We start from the raw sequence: 13,099 nt of genomic DNA, 5'->3' as shown, positions 1-13,099 counted from the left end.
AGACTCACCAAGTCTGCAACCAGGTTCTTCTGGGCCAGTACGGTGCTACCAGCAGCACCTCCGCCTCCTCTGCTAGGATCTTCCTGATGACTCTGGGAAGAAGAGGTAGCGGGGGAAAAGCGTAAAGCAGACCTTTCGGCCACGGGCCGTGCAGCACGTTGACTCCTTCCGCCCTCGGGTCGTGGAACCTTGTGAAGAACCGCGGAAGATGCGCGTTGGCCGCGTTGGCGAACAGGTCCACCAGCGGGAGGCCGAACCTCTGGGACAGTTGCTGGAACAGCAGCAGATGTAGACGCCACTCCGAGTGGTCGACTGTGGATCTGCTCAGCCAGTCCGCCTGGGTGTTGCTCGTGCCCGAGATGTGCTCCGCCTGAAGAGAAAGGAGATACCTCTCCACCCATCGACCCAAGAGCTCCGCCTCCTTCATCAGGGATCTGGAGCGCGTTCCCCCGTCGATTGATGTGCGCCTTGGTGGCGACATTGTCTGTCATGATGCGCATGTGGTGGCCCTGAACGGTGCTCTGGAAGCGCTTGAGCGCAAGCCTGACTGCCCTCAGCTCCAGCCAGTTGATGCTGTGAGCGGCTTCGGAAGGGGACCACCTGCCCTGTGCGAACTGGTTGTGGCAGTGGGCCCCCCAACCGAACAGGCTGGCATCCGTTGTGATGGTGAGCCTGACTGGCTCCTTGAATGGCGACCCCTTTAACAGAGCCGGAGACAACCACCACTTTAGAGAGCGACGTACCTCTGCTGGAACTGGAATCAGTCTTGTTGAGCTGCTTTCGTTTGTTCTTTGATATGGAAGCAGGAGCCACTGAAGGGGACGGGAGTGAAGTCTCTCCCAAGGCACGATTGACAGGCACGAGATCATCTTGCCGAGGAGCTGTGTGAGCTGAACCACCTTGACTAGACGTGACTGCTGCACCTGAACGACCATCTCCCGAAGGCTGGCCACCCTTTCCGGGGACAGGGATACCGTGCACGAGGTGGTGTCGATGACGGCCCCTAGATGCTTCAGTCTGGTCGTGGGAACGAGATGACTTTTTTCCAGGTTGATGGTGAACCCGTGGTCCCGGAGCGCCTGCATGGTGTGTTCTAGGTCGCTGACAGCTTGTTGATGCGATGATGACAGAATGAGAACATCGTCCAGGTAACAGTGGAGTCTGACCGGACGTGACCGTAGAAAAGCCGCCACGGCTGCGAGAACCTTTGTGAATGTCCTGGGCGCCGATGACAGGCCGAATGGCAAGGCCCGGTACTGGTAATGGAGGCCCGCGTAAGAGAACCTCAGGAACTTGCGGTGGGCTTTGCAGATAGGGATGTGGAGGTAGGCCTCTTTGAGGTCTATGGACGTTAGTATATCGCCTGGTCTGATGCACCCCAGGATGGACTGGAAGGACTGCATCTTGAACCTGCGATATGTCACGTGGTGATTGAACCTCTTTAGATCTAATATCCCCCTCCACCCTCCTGAGTTTTTGGGGACCAGAAACAGGATGGAGTAAAACCCTCTTCCTTCCTGGCCTGCTGGGACAGGTTCTATGGCCCTGATCTCCTTGAGGTGCCTTATCTCCTGTTCCATGAGGGATCTTTTGACTAACCCTGAGGGAACTGGACACCGGATGAAGTGGCGGGGAGGGGGGGACCAGAATTCTAAAGTGAGACCCATGCGGACCGTTTGAAGAACCCACTGGTCCGACGTGGTCTGCTCCCATTTGGCGTGGAACAACTGCAGTCGCCCTCCTATGGGAGCTGACCCGTGATGGTCATTTATACCTCCTAAAGGGTCGGGAGCCAGAGCCCCTCCGAAATGGCCGCTTGGAGAAGGGCTGCTGGCGACCTCTGTCTCGAAAGGACTGACGGTCCTGGGACCGCTCACCCTGCTGGGGATACGCCCGATGATAGGGGGCGGAGCTGGTGGAGGGCTCATTGCTCTGAAAGGCCTGCCTCCTGTAAGAGCCAGGACCTTTACGATCAGGCTTCTTGGTGACTGATGGCATCACTTTCTTTTTGTCCTTGTTTTCCACAAGGACTGGATCAAGGACCTCACCAAACAGCTTGTCCCCTTTAAAGGGGGCAGTAACAAGCTTCCATTTGGAGCGCATATCCACATTCCAGTGCCTAAGCCACAGGAGGCGTCTGGAAGTAACATTAGATGCTAGGGCACGTGAGGCAAACTTAGCATTCAGAGTGGCATCAGCAGTGTACTCTGTGGCTGCCATGATCTTATTGATATCCTGCCTGACTTTAACGTCCTTGGCAGTTATCTTCCTCAACAACTGCCTCAGCCACAGGAGAGCAGCCCTGGAGAAAAAGGAGGCCGAAGCGGAGGACTTAATAGCCCATGCAGCTGCCTGATGGGTCTTGTGACAAGCAGTTTCGGTTCTCTTGTCCTCAGCCTTGAGCCCCTCCAACAGGTCAGGAGGGAGCACAGAAGAGGAGGTAAGAGCCGCTACAGGGGGATCGATAGGAGGGAGCTTGAGCAGCTCCTCCAGGCTGGCATCCACCGTGTATAGCTTCTTGTCATGGCTGCTGGGGGTAGCCATGGTAGCTGGCTGCGCCCACTGTCTTTGAACCAAATTGAGGAACATCTTGGGCACAGGAACTATTTCCTGGACCGAAATGGGTTCCTCAAAGAGATCCCCAGATAGATCATCAGGGTCTGCAACCACTTGAGCTGGGGGGGGTGGACCCCATGCGAGTTGAGATCTTAGCCTTATCTAAAATGGTTTTGAAATTATCCAAATTAAATAAGCCTGAAAAGGCCGGCTTTTTGGCGGGGCTTGCCTCATCCCCAGAGAATTCGGCTTCCTGCCTAGGAAGGAAATCCTCTTCCTCCTCCCAGTCTGACTCATCGGAGGCCACTGAAGAATGCAGGGACGGGGGTGGAAGGCTAGGTGTCATCTCTCTGGAATCCTCCTGGGGTTGCAAATGGTGGGTCTTGCGAGTGCGCTTGCCACCTTTTCGCATGCCTGCCTCAATGCCCTGGGAAATGGCCCTGTTAATTATTTCCTGCATTTCAGTGGATAAGTTAGGCCCTTGGTCGTCAATGGGGCGAACCGCTTGAGTGGGCCCGGAGATCGACTGTTGAGGGGCTAAGGGCCCCATTGGAGCTGGTCCCTCCTCCATATCAGAGGGACAGGCAAAGAGATCAGCCTGATCAGCCATGGAATGGCCTGGAGAAGTTGCCATGGCCAAGGAATCCCCTTCCTCTTCACTATCAGAAATGGGGCCTCCCTGGGCTGGAGGAATTTCCCTGGAGGGCTCCCCAGGAGACACCGAAAGGGAAGATTGGGCCTGCTGTTGGGCTTTGGAAAATTGTTTTTCTAAGGCCTTCTGGCGCCTTAATGCATCTTTGTCTAGGCCTGAGCCCTGCTTGGGGCCATGCCTGGAGTAAGGCTTACTCCCTCTAATGGCCTCCCTGGCAGCTTTCCCGCCCTGTCTTACAGGGGCTCTGGAAGAGACACCCTCAGAACTCTCAGGGGCCTGATCTGCCATGGTAACAATCACTGGTTGGGACAGTAGGGGGATGGAAAACCACCACTCACCACCTCCAGAAAGCCCACCGCAGCACAATGCTCCTGAGGGATAGAGAGAAACTGCAAGGCCTGAAGTAGCTTGGAATCTTTTAGGCGTGAGCAGAATTCGCTCCCAGCGCCTGCAGGAGAGTAAGGGAGGCGACCCAGCAGGCCACGATCCCACGCCGCTATCACTTGCTTGGATTGGGGCCCAGGTCGCCGGTCACACCGGCCAAGTCTGACTCCATGCGGCTCCTGCAAAGAGCCAGGCACCAGGCAGCTGCGGCAAAAAACTTTTAAAAGTGAAGCCGGAAGGTTGCGCAATCCAAAATGGCGGCTGGAACTCACCGCTGCTTTGCGTGCCAAATTTGAAGAGGGAAGAAGCCAAAATGGCTGCCCTGGAAGCCCGCGCCGCAATTTGACTTGCTAGAAGCACAAATTGCAACGGAGGGCTTCCAGCGGGAATCGGCCCCCAGTAGGGGTGCCCCAACAGCGCTGGCGTCGGCACTCCGACCCACGCGCTTTCCCCAACAGCTGCCTGCGGCTTCGAGGAGCCAGAGCAAAGCCCCGGACTCCAGGAGAGCCGAAAGGGTGAGAAAAAACCCAATTACAAAGGGAAAAAAACAAACTTAATTTAAAACTCACCAGCCTGCTCTAAAAATCCTTAATTATATTGTGTAAAAAAAATATTCTTCCTCTGGAGAGTCCAAGGAATCTTAGAACTGGAGAAAATTTTAAGCGCGTCCACTGGGCAAGCTGAATTGAAAAAATCTGAGGATAGTCAGCACCAGAGGCGTGGCTCAAAGTTTTCAATTCAGTTCTGGGCAGATTGGCTGTGTTTAACCCTTCTTTGGACTCTCCAGAGCAGCGCCCTGGAAAAAGAGAAATTTTGCTCATCCAGCCTGCTCACAACGAAGGCATGGAGACTCCAAACTATCTGCAAGGATTGAAGAGAAATTTAAAGTGCATCCACTGTGCTGACTGAATTGAAAAAAACTGAAGATGGTCAGCAGCAGAGACGTGGCTCAAAGTTTCAATTCAATCCTGGGCAGATTGGCTGTATTTAACCCATGCTTGGACTCTCCAGAGCAGCACCCAGGAAAATTTCCTACCTATATACAGAAAAAAAAATCTCTAAAATAATCTTCACAGAAGATTAAAGTGTTACATTCTGTAGTACCTATTTATGATAAGCCATATACCAACTTGCAGATAACAGAACTACATTAATAATAAAAGTCTTCTTTACAGGCTAATGGACATGGCGTTTTTAAGCAAGATGTGACTATGGAGACATAATTTCACGTATTAGAGAAACTAATCTCCATGCCTAGTATGTCTTCTATATGATTTTTTTCCCTCCAAAATATAGCTCTTTGTATTCGCACTCATTTTTTCTTTGCTTTTTCATGGGGCACTACCAACATGATAGGAGTAACCATCTCCAAATGCCAGTTGGAACAGAAAACAAGAAATGAATAATGGTGTTAGTTCTGTTATTGTTGAAATGGCAAGAAACTGGCTATGCAAAGGGTGTGTGTGGAATAGCTGGTGTGGAAAATGCTACAACTGCAGATGCAAATTGAAAATAGTGAAGATACCAAAATATGAAAAATAGAAGTAGCAAGAACATACCCAACAGACCCAACTGTTCCCTCTCAGGTAGCAAAGAATGTTAATGGCTATTTTTAAAAAGGTTTTTAATACTCATTTCTGGAAACAGCTTCATAAGAGATTAAATTTAAAAAACTGCAATAAGGGATGAATATCACATCCGGTTTGTAGAATCTTTGAAGTATACAGTGTTGAGCCAAGCCTGACCAAAAAGAGGGAGAGTGATGGATATTGAAGAAAACAAAACAAATTTATCTTGTCAAATGCTTCTCTGTTATACTGTAGGAATAAAATTGACTTTCAAATGTGTAATACGTCAGACTTTGTGAAGAATGAAAATTGACATTGCTTGTATAAGAACCAATAGAATACAATTAAAACATACAGAATGATGTCCTGAATACATGTTTAAAGATTTAAGTCACAGATCTGCTACATGAAATATTAGATTGTAAAAAAGGTTTTGCAGAATAAGAGGTTTGCACAGAAAAACATTCTATTAAGACATTGCAGTGTCCAGACAGATTATTTATAAAAATGAACAAGATGCTGAAGGCTAGTATTCTGAATAAGTATTATTCATTTAATTGGTCTTAATTAAAGAATTGCTAATACAATTCAAGTCAGATAGCACAGAAAGCCTATTGAATTTCATTCAAAATAGTAGTAATATTCAGATTCAAAATTATTTTATATCTAGTAATTTTGCAAATATAGGATGAGTTACGTCCACAATTGAGCCCAAATTTATGTTGCTAAATGAAATAATTAAGTGAGTTTACCCCATTTTATGACTTTTCTTGCCACAGTTGTTAAGTGAATCATTGCATTTGTTAAATTAGTAACACGGCTGTTAAGTGAAACTGGTTTCCCCATTGACTTTGCTTGTCAAAAGATCCGAAAAGGTGATCACATGACCCTGGGACACTACAACCATTATAAATATGAACCAAGCATCTGAATTTTGATCATGTGACCATGAGGATGCTGCAGTGGTTTGGTTGTAAGTGTGAAAAATGGTCCTAAGTCACTTTTTTTCAGTGTCATAACTTTGAACATTCACTAAATGAACTCTTGTAAGTCGAGGACTACCTATACAATATTAGAACAAATGTATTAATGTTTTCATATTATAAAAATGTTTACAGGTACAATTATCAGAAATATTTACAAGACAGTTGAAAAATTAAGTTTTTATTATTCTCACAATCCAGATCATTCATTCATTCATTCATCAAGATTTAGAGTTGTTTGCCTTAAGTCATTTATTAGACATGTGGGACAAAACCTAAATAATAAATTTGCTGTTTCGCAGATTACTTCCTTAGGTTTAATTTTGTATTAACAAAAACCTTAATGAATCGGTATTTTTTTCTTTAAAATGGTCAGTTTTATTGCTAGCATTTCATTAAATAATATGACTTCTCAGCACTGCAAATTTAAGAGAAAAAGTGTATGCTGGGGCATGAATGTGACACCTGTCTAACTCATTAAAGCAGATGTATCTTGTTTGGGATGCAGTTGCTACCAAATAACTAAAAGAAATACACATTTGCTATAAGGAATTACAGAAAAGTTTCCCTCTGCACTATAGCCAAATGGTTTGAAGCATCTTTTAGTTTTTGAATGTGATATACAGCACATACAATATCATCTATAAAAGTACTCCTTAACTTAAAACCATTTGTTTAACAACCATTCAAAGTTATAATACCACCAAAAATGATTTACTCGCACTTACCACCTTTGCAGTATCCCCATCAAAATTCAGGTGCTTGGCAACCAACATGAATTTACAACAGTTGAAGCATCCTAGGGTCATGTGATTGCCATTCTGCAACCTTCCCAGGGGGGTTCCAACAAGCAAAATCAATGGAAGAAACCCAATTAGCTTAATGACCATGTGATTTGCTTAACGGATGCATTGATTTACATTCAGTGATCAGCAAAATGGTTGTAAAATCAGGCACAATTGTGATCTTAAAGATTACCTGCAAATAAATCATTTTTTATGTCACTGCAAAAGACTTCCACCTTCAGTTTTTGTTTACACATACAAAGTATTACAGTAATCACAATAAGATAACATCAGCATCAGCTTAGTTCTGAAAATCTTTACTCAGAAAATAGTAGAGATAGAAAGATATGTAAACAGATGGATGCACTTTCTCAAATATGAAGAATGTATGATTCCATACAATTCAAGATATAATTAGACTGATCATGACCACTATCTTCTGATAAAGGTAAAGGAGTCCCAGTGGATTTTATTCTGCTAGTCATTGCCAACTATGGGAACGGGTGGTCATCTCCGATTCAGGTGCCATTAAGGCACCACTGTCCAAAGATATTTCCATAGTAATGTGGCAAACAAGACATCATGGACCACCCATCCCTTCCCACCCAAGTGGTACCTATTTATCTACTTGAATGTTTCATATAGAACTTCCAATTTCTATCCTTCTCCCAATGCTAAACTCACATTTGGAAGTTTGGAGCATCTATTCTTCATTTGATATCGTATTGATATTCAGACTTAGCTACCACATTTCACTAATGGCAAATTTAATGCTATTGTTCAGACAACTAGAAACTTGTTCCTGAACATGGGTGGACTTTCAGACTGCATAATCATAATATTGTTTTTCCCTTCAGTATAAAAGAAACATTCAAAGAAAATGAAAAAGATACAAAATAATATAATGAAGATTATTAGGAGCCCAGAAGCACAACTTTGCAAAGGATGAGAAAATTGGTATATTTGACCTTGAGAAAAGGATACATGTATTTAAAAGGAGATAGTATGCCATAGATGAAGGTTTGTTCCTTGTCATCTTCACAAGTACAATATAGAATAATGGCCTTAAATTACGGGAAGGTAGACATCAACTGAATGTTAAGAAATATTTCTTAATGATAAATACATAACTAATTACATAAGAATTAATTCTTCAATTCTTTCCTGGTCACATTAAAGTGTCACCTGTTGGGAATATTTCAGATTGGATCCCTGCATGTAAAAGATGATCTGGTGCAATAGATTACATGGTCTCTTTATGATTGTACGTAAGCTCACTATGGCATTCAAACTCACCTTGAAGTCATCTTGAATACTCTGCTGATAAATGGGTGGGATTTAAATTGAAATTCTAGTAATCGAAAATACCTCCACCTCAAGTTTTATCTATATACATTAATTTTTTGAAAAAAATGGGAACACAATCTGACAAGTATGGACATTTAACTATTCCATTTCCAATGAATTCACTCCCTTCCCATGCATTCAACTCACATCTCGCCTCCTGACACAACTAATTCTCACTTCTATATAGGAAAATGGGTGAAAGTTTTTATTCACACACTTTTTAGCTTCTTTCAACAAACATTCTGTGAAATGGAACATGTACTATTAACTTTATGCCAGAATTTCAAATCTTAAAAAGTTCTCAAATTTCTTTCTCATTTTTAGAAATCTTTCTAGCAAAGTATACAAATTTACTTTTTCTACGGTAGATTTTCACAATGTATGCATAATTACAATAATTCTTTCAATTTGCTTTGTAAAGAACAAATATGTCTGTCTTTGTTCATTTTCAAATCCATATTCTTTACTGAACCAACATTTGTTATATAAAAGGTTGGATTTTCAGCTAGCATAAACTCACCTACAGACAAATATTCTCACACATCCACATGCTCAACCAACATATCTCTATTATCATAACAAGCATACTTGTATGTGTATCTATCCTGTTTTCCTGAAAATAAGACCTCCCCGGGTAATAAGCCCAATCAGGTTTTGAGCGCATGCGCTAAAGTAAACCCTCCTCCAAAAATAAGCCGTCCCTGAAAATATTGCAACGCAGCTGCAGCTATGAGGTAACCATGCTCACTGCGTCCTGCACCTCAAAAATAATAAGACCTCCCAAAAAATAAGGCCAAGTGCTTATTTCGGGGGTCAAAAGGCCCTGTCTTATTTTCAGGGAAACACGGTATGCATATATTAAATGATTAAAACATTATGGATTGTTTACTCTGGTTCAGTGTTGAGCCTTTAACATAGCTTTCTATTTATTCTCAAGCATACTTTATTTTCATTATATGCTCTTTTATCACATTCAGCAAATAACCTGCATTACCACCTTTGCACAAAACCTATGTCTATATATCCATTTTGGTTTCTCTAAATCAAACATGGCATACATTTTTTATAAAGTGTATGCACAGATTGTCAAGTATTTCAACTAAAATAGAAGGTCAGCTACAATTTAGCTTGACTATTTCAGAGGAAGAACTATCTTATATAAATAGTAGTGTAAATTGCACTATACACTGTGATTAAAGGTCAGTTATCCCAATAAAAAAAATCTTATCTTTTGGCAGATTTACTGCTTTCTGGAATTATCCAGGAGCCAAGAAGCCCAATAATCAGACACCTAAGTCACAATCCCTGGTAGTGCCTAAATTTCCTTACATTATAAGGCATCCTATAAACTGTGAAGTACCATATTTTTCAGAGTATAAGACACAACTTTTCTCCTCCAAAAAAGAAAATCTGGGTGAGTCTTATACAGTGATTACAGCATTGGCCTCCTGAAACTCCACCCCGGGCATCCAATTTTTTGCAAAAATGGACGTGCAGAGGGTTTGGGAAGCCTGTAGAGCGCTCCTGGGGCCTGGGGAGAAGAGAAACAAGTGAAAAAAGGCCCATTTTTCACAAAACATGGGGGTTTTTTTGCCTTCCCAAGCTCCCAGGAGCACTCTGAAGGCCTTCCAAACTCTCTGCAGGCCCCATTTTTGCAAAACAATTGGCCTGTTTTTTGCTTGTTTTTTCACTCCCCAACCTACAGAGCATTCTACAGGCCTCCCAAACCTTCTGCACACCCTGTTTTTGAGGGAAATGGGCCCATTTTTCGCCTCCCACAAAAAACGGGCATGCAGAGAGTTTGGGAGGCCTGCAGAGTGCTCCTGGGGGCCGGGGAGGGCAAAAACCTTTAAAAAAAATTTACCTCTTCAAAATCTTGGTGCCTGTTATACTCCGGTGTGTCTTATAGTCCAATAAATATGGTACATATATTACTTCAAGGTTAGAGGACTCAATAGCAACAAAAAGGACTGTATAGGTGAGGTGTCCTATGGATAGCATGACATCTTAAAGAACTTACTTTACGTTTATTGAAATCTAATGGTAAACAAGCATATCATAATGCTCAGACATTCCAACTTGCTAGACAAATCACTTTATATAAATTTCATTTTGAGTAGAAATTCTGCAACAAATTTAGCTCAAAATTCAGTTCAGTCTCTTGGTGGCATGAAAATTTTGTTTTAGTTGAGAAAATAATTAGCATAACATCATTTGGAGTTCAATAAGTGTTTTGATCCAGTCTCATATAACTCTTGTAGAAAAAAACCATGATGAATAGCGCTGAGAAATATGTCGGCTTTATACTTTTTCAAACTAAACTCAGTAAGAGAGAATGTGAATTCATAAATGGTTTTCTATGGTGAATAAGCTATAAGCTAGTTATAATATGTACTTATAAACAAAGCACAACTTTGACTGCCAATTTACTGCTTGTATTATAAATCTTACTAGAATAAAGCAAAAAGCTAAAAAAATAACCATTTCCAGAAACTGAGGCAAATTTCAGGACTATTGAAAAGGCAATAGACCTCTCACTAGATAGTCTTCAAACAGGTCTGAAACATTTAATAAAATCTAATAACTGTACATATCATGTTCTGAAGAAAACTACAAAATAAAGGATATATATGGCAACTGTTGTATTAGCTATTCATTACAAACACAATGTTAAGGATATCCTTGCTTTCCTACAAGCCATATTTTTCTCAACAAATTTAGATGTCGAACGTAACTCTTATAAGGTCAACATTTAAAAAATTTGTCCACTTGTATTTTAAATTAAGTTCTACTGAATTCATTCTGCTTCTAAAGGTATGCCAGCAGAGTGGAGGGTGGCATTAACTTTGTAAATCACACCTTGAGTTCAGTTGGTATTGATCTCCGCCTACACAAAATAACAAGCCATGAAATGGATTAAAACCTGTTTGAGTATAGCATGCAAAAGGCACAGTAAATTAAGTTTTTTTCCTTTATATTGTGCTAAATATAACATTTCCCTCCAACTTCAAATGATTTAAATTCAAGAAAAGCTTTCTTATGCTCATAAATGCATTGTAAATTTGTATACAATGACACTTTTCTAAGGATGCATTAGAGTTTGATTCAGTGTTCAGCCTTTTCCAATATCGAATTATCCTGTCAAGCGTCAACATATTTTAACTAGTAAAACTTACTCTTGGAAAAAATTCAAGAGGCATAATAAGCAAGCTATGATTTAAAAAAACAGATTAGCTTTCTATCATATACAGGACTATTTTATTTCCATTCAAAATCTGTGTTTCAGATCACAAGTTACAATCATTACAGTACTAAAGTATTATGTGAAATCAGTATGTTCACTCTTCTTACCTTTTGAACTAGAAGGATGAAGCCATTTAGCTCTTGTGGTAGGTAGTCTTCCATATACCCAGGTTTACCCAAAATATTTCACCATAGGGTATTTTATCTCCCTTTCCATAACACAATTTTATGGCAGGGCAGAACTACCACAGACAATTAGGAACTATCCTCTGTCCTTCATATTCCAGCTACAAACGACTAGAAAATTAGTTTGCAATGCCATTCCTGCTTGCCTGAAACTAACTCAGCAGTATTTACTTTTGATTAAGCTCCCAGAAGATCAGATAAGACAGCATTAGTACTGCACAAGTTCAATAATCTTTACAGGCTGTTTTCTGCAATCACTTCACACGAATCCACCTTTAATCCTTCCAAAGTAGATTTGTGGTGTTTATGCTTATTGTTTAGCTTTCTTTTGAGTTCACTGTAGTACCAATACCTGCCTTTCCGCCCTCTAACTGGTGCCCTGATTAAAAAAAAAATCTAAAGAGTAGTAGACTTAAGACTAAAGAAGATTCTAAAATAGGGAACTCGAATATCCTACACAGCTGCGCTCACTTCAGCACCTGCTAATAAACGTCAAGCTAGTTATTTGCCAATCCTAATCAGTTGGGGAGGGGAGTTACCCCGTCTCCCGCCCAATCCCGAGAAAGGTAGGGAATCCGGAATGGAATGTATTGGAAAGGGCGGAGTCCAGCTATATAATGACACCCGCCTGCCCTCCACCCCTTCCCCACCCCCAAATTAAAGGCTACCCCCTCATCAGACGAGACGGAGAAGGGAGGGCAGCCAACGCAGCTTCCAGCCAGCCCTGCCCGCCACGGTCCTCCCAGAATGCTGGACGTGTAACGGTCTCGGCGACGGCGGCTCCAAATGTGACAAGCGGAATCCCTACAAGCTCTCAACTCCCAGCAACAGCACCGACAACAAACCATAACAAGGCAGCGGGACACACCACACTTCTTGTGTCCCCACACCCCCTCCCCGCCCGGAGGCGCGCTTCTTATAGAAACGCAAGCCTGAGGCAGACACACAAACACACACGTTTCTAAAAGAATGAATTGCAGGCTCTCGTCAGCTCCGACCAAATCGCCGCCGGAAAGAGACGCCTACCGGAGAGAGAGAGAGAGAGAGAGAGAAAGAGAGAGACGCTTCAGGGCGCGACGGTCACCAATGTTTATCCCCAATGGCTCGGATCCCGGTTAGTCCGCGCAAAGCGATGCAACGCGCGTTAAGCCAAGTTTCGCAGCTAAGGCTGGGAGCCCCGCGAAACGCCGAGCACGGCAACTCTTTTTCTCTCACGCACCCCTTCCCCCCCCCACCTGGTTTCTCCATCCCCCCGCCCTCCCCTCTCCGCTGGATTCGCGGTCTCTCTCCGCCTGCACTCGCCGAATGCCACGGCCGGTCCGCAGCCCCGAAACGGCCGCTCTGCCCGAGCTGCCCACTACCACCACTCCGCCGTTGCATTTACATGCGGGTGAA

General features: G+C 43.2%; 1 protein-coding gene across 3 annotated transcripts in view; it reads right to left on the bottom strand.

The window, feature by feature from the left end:
- Positions 1–13,099, bottom strand: part of NECTIN3 (nectin cell adhesion molecule 3) — a 73,381-nt gene that overhangs the window by 59,652 nt on the left and 630 nt on the right. The window lies entirely within an intron of this gene.

Source organism: Natrix helvetica, assembly GCF_964273705.1.
Source record: "Natrix helvetica genome assembly, chromosome: 4".
In the NCBI taxonomy this organism is placed as follows: Eukaryota; Metazoa; Chordata; class Lepidosauria; order Squamata; family Natricidae; genus Natrix; species Natrix helvetica.
Note: the sequence above shows the minus strand (reverse complement) of the source record. Positions and strands in the feature narration are given on the sequence as shown.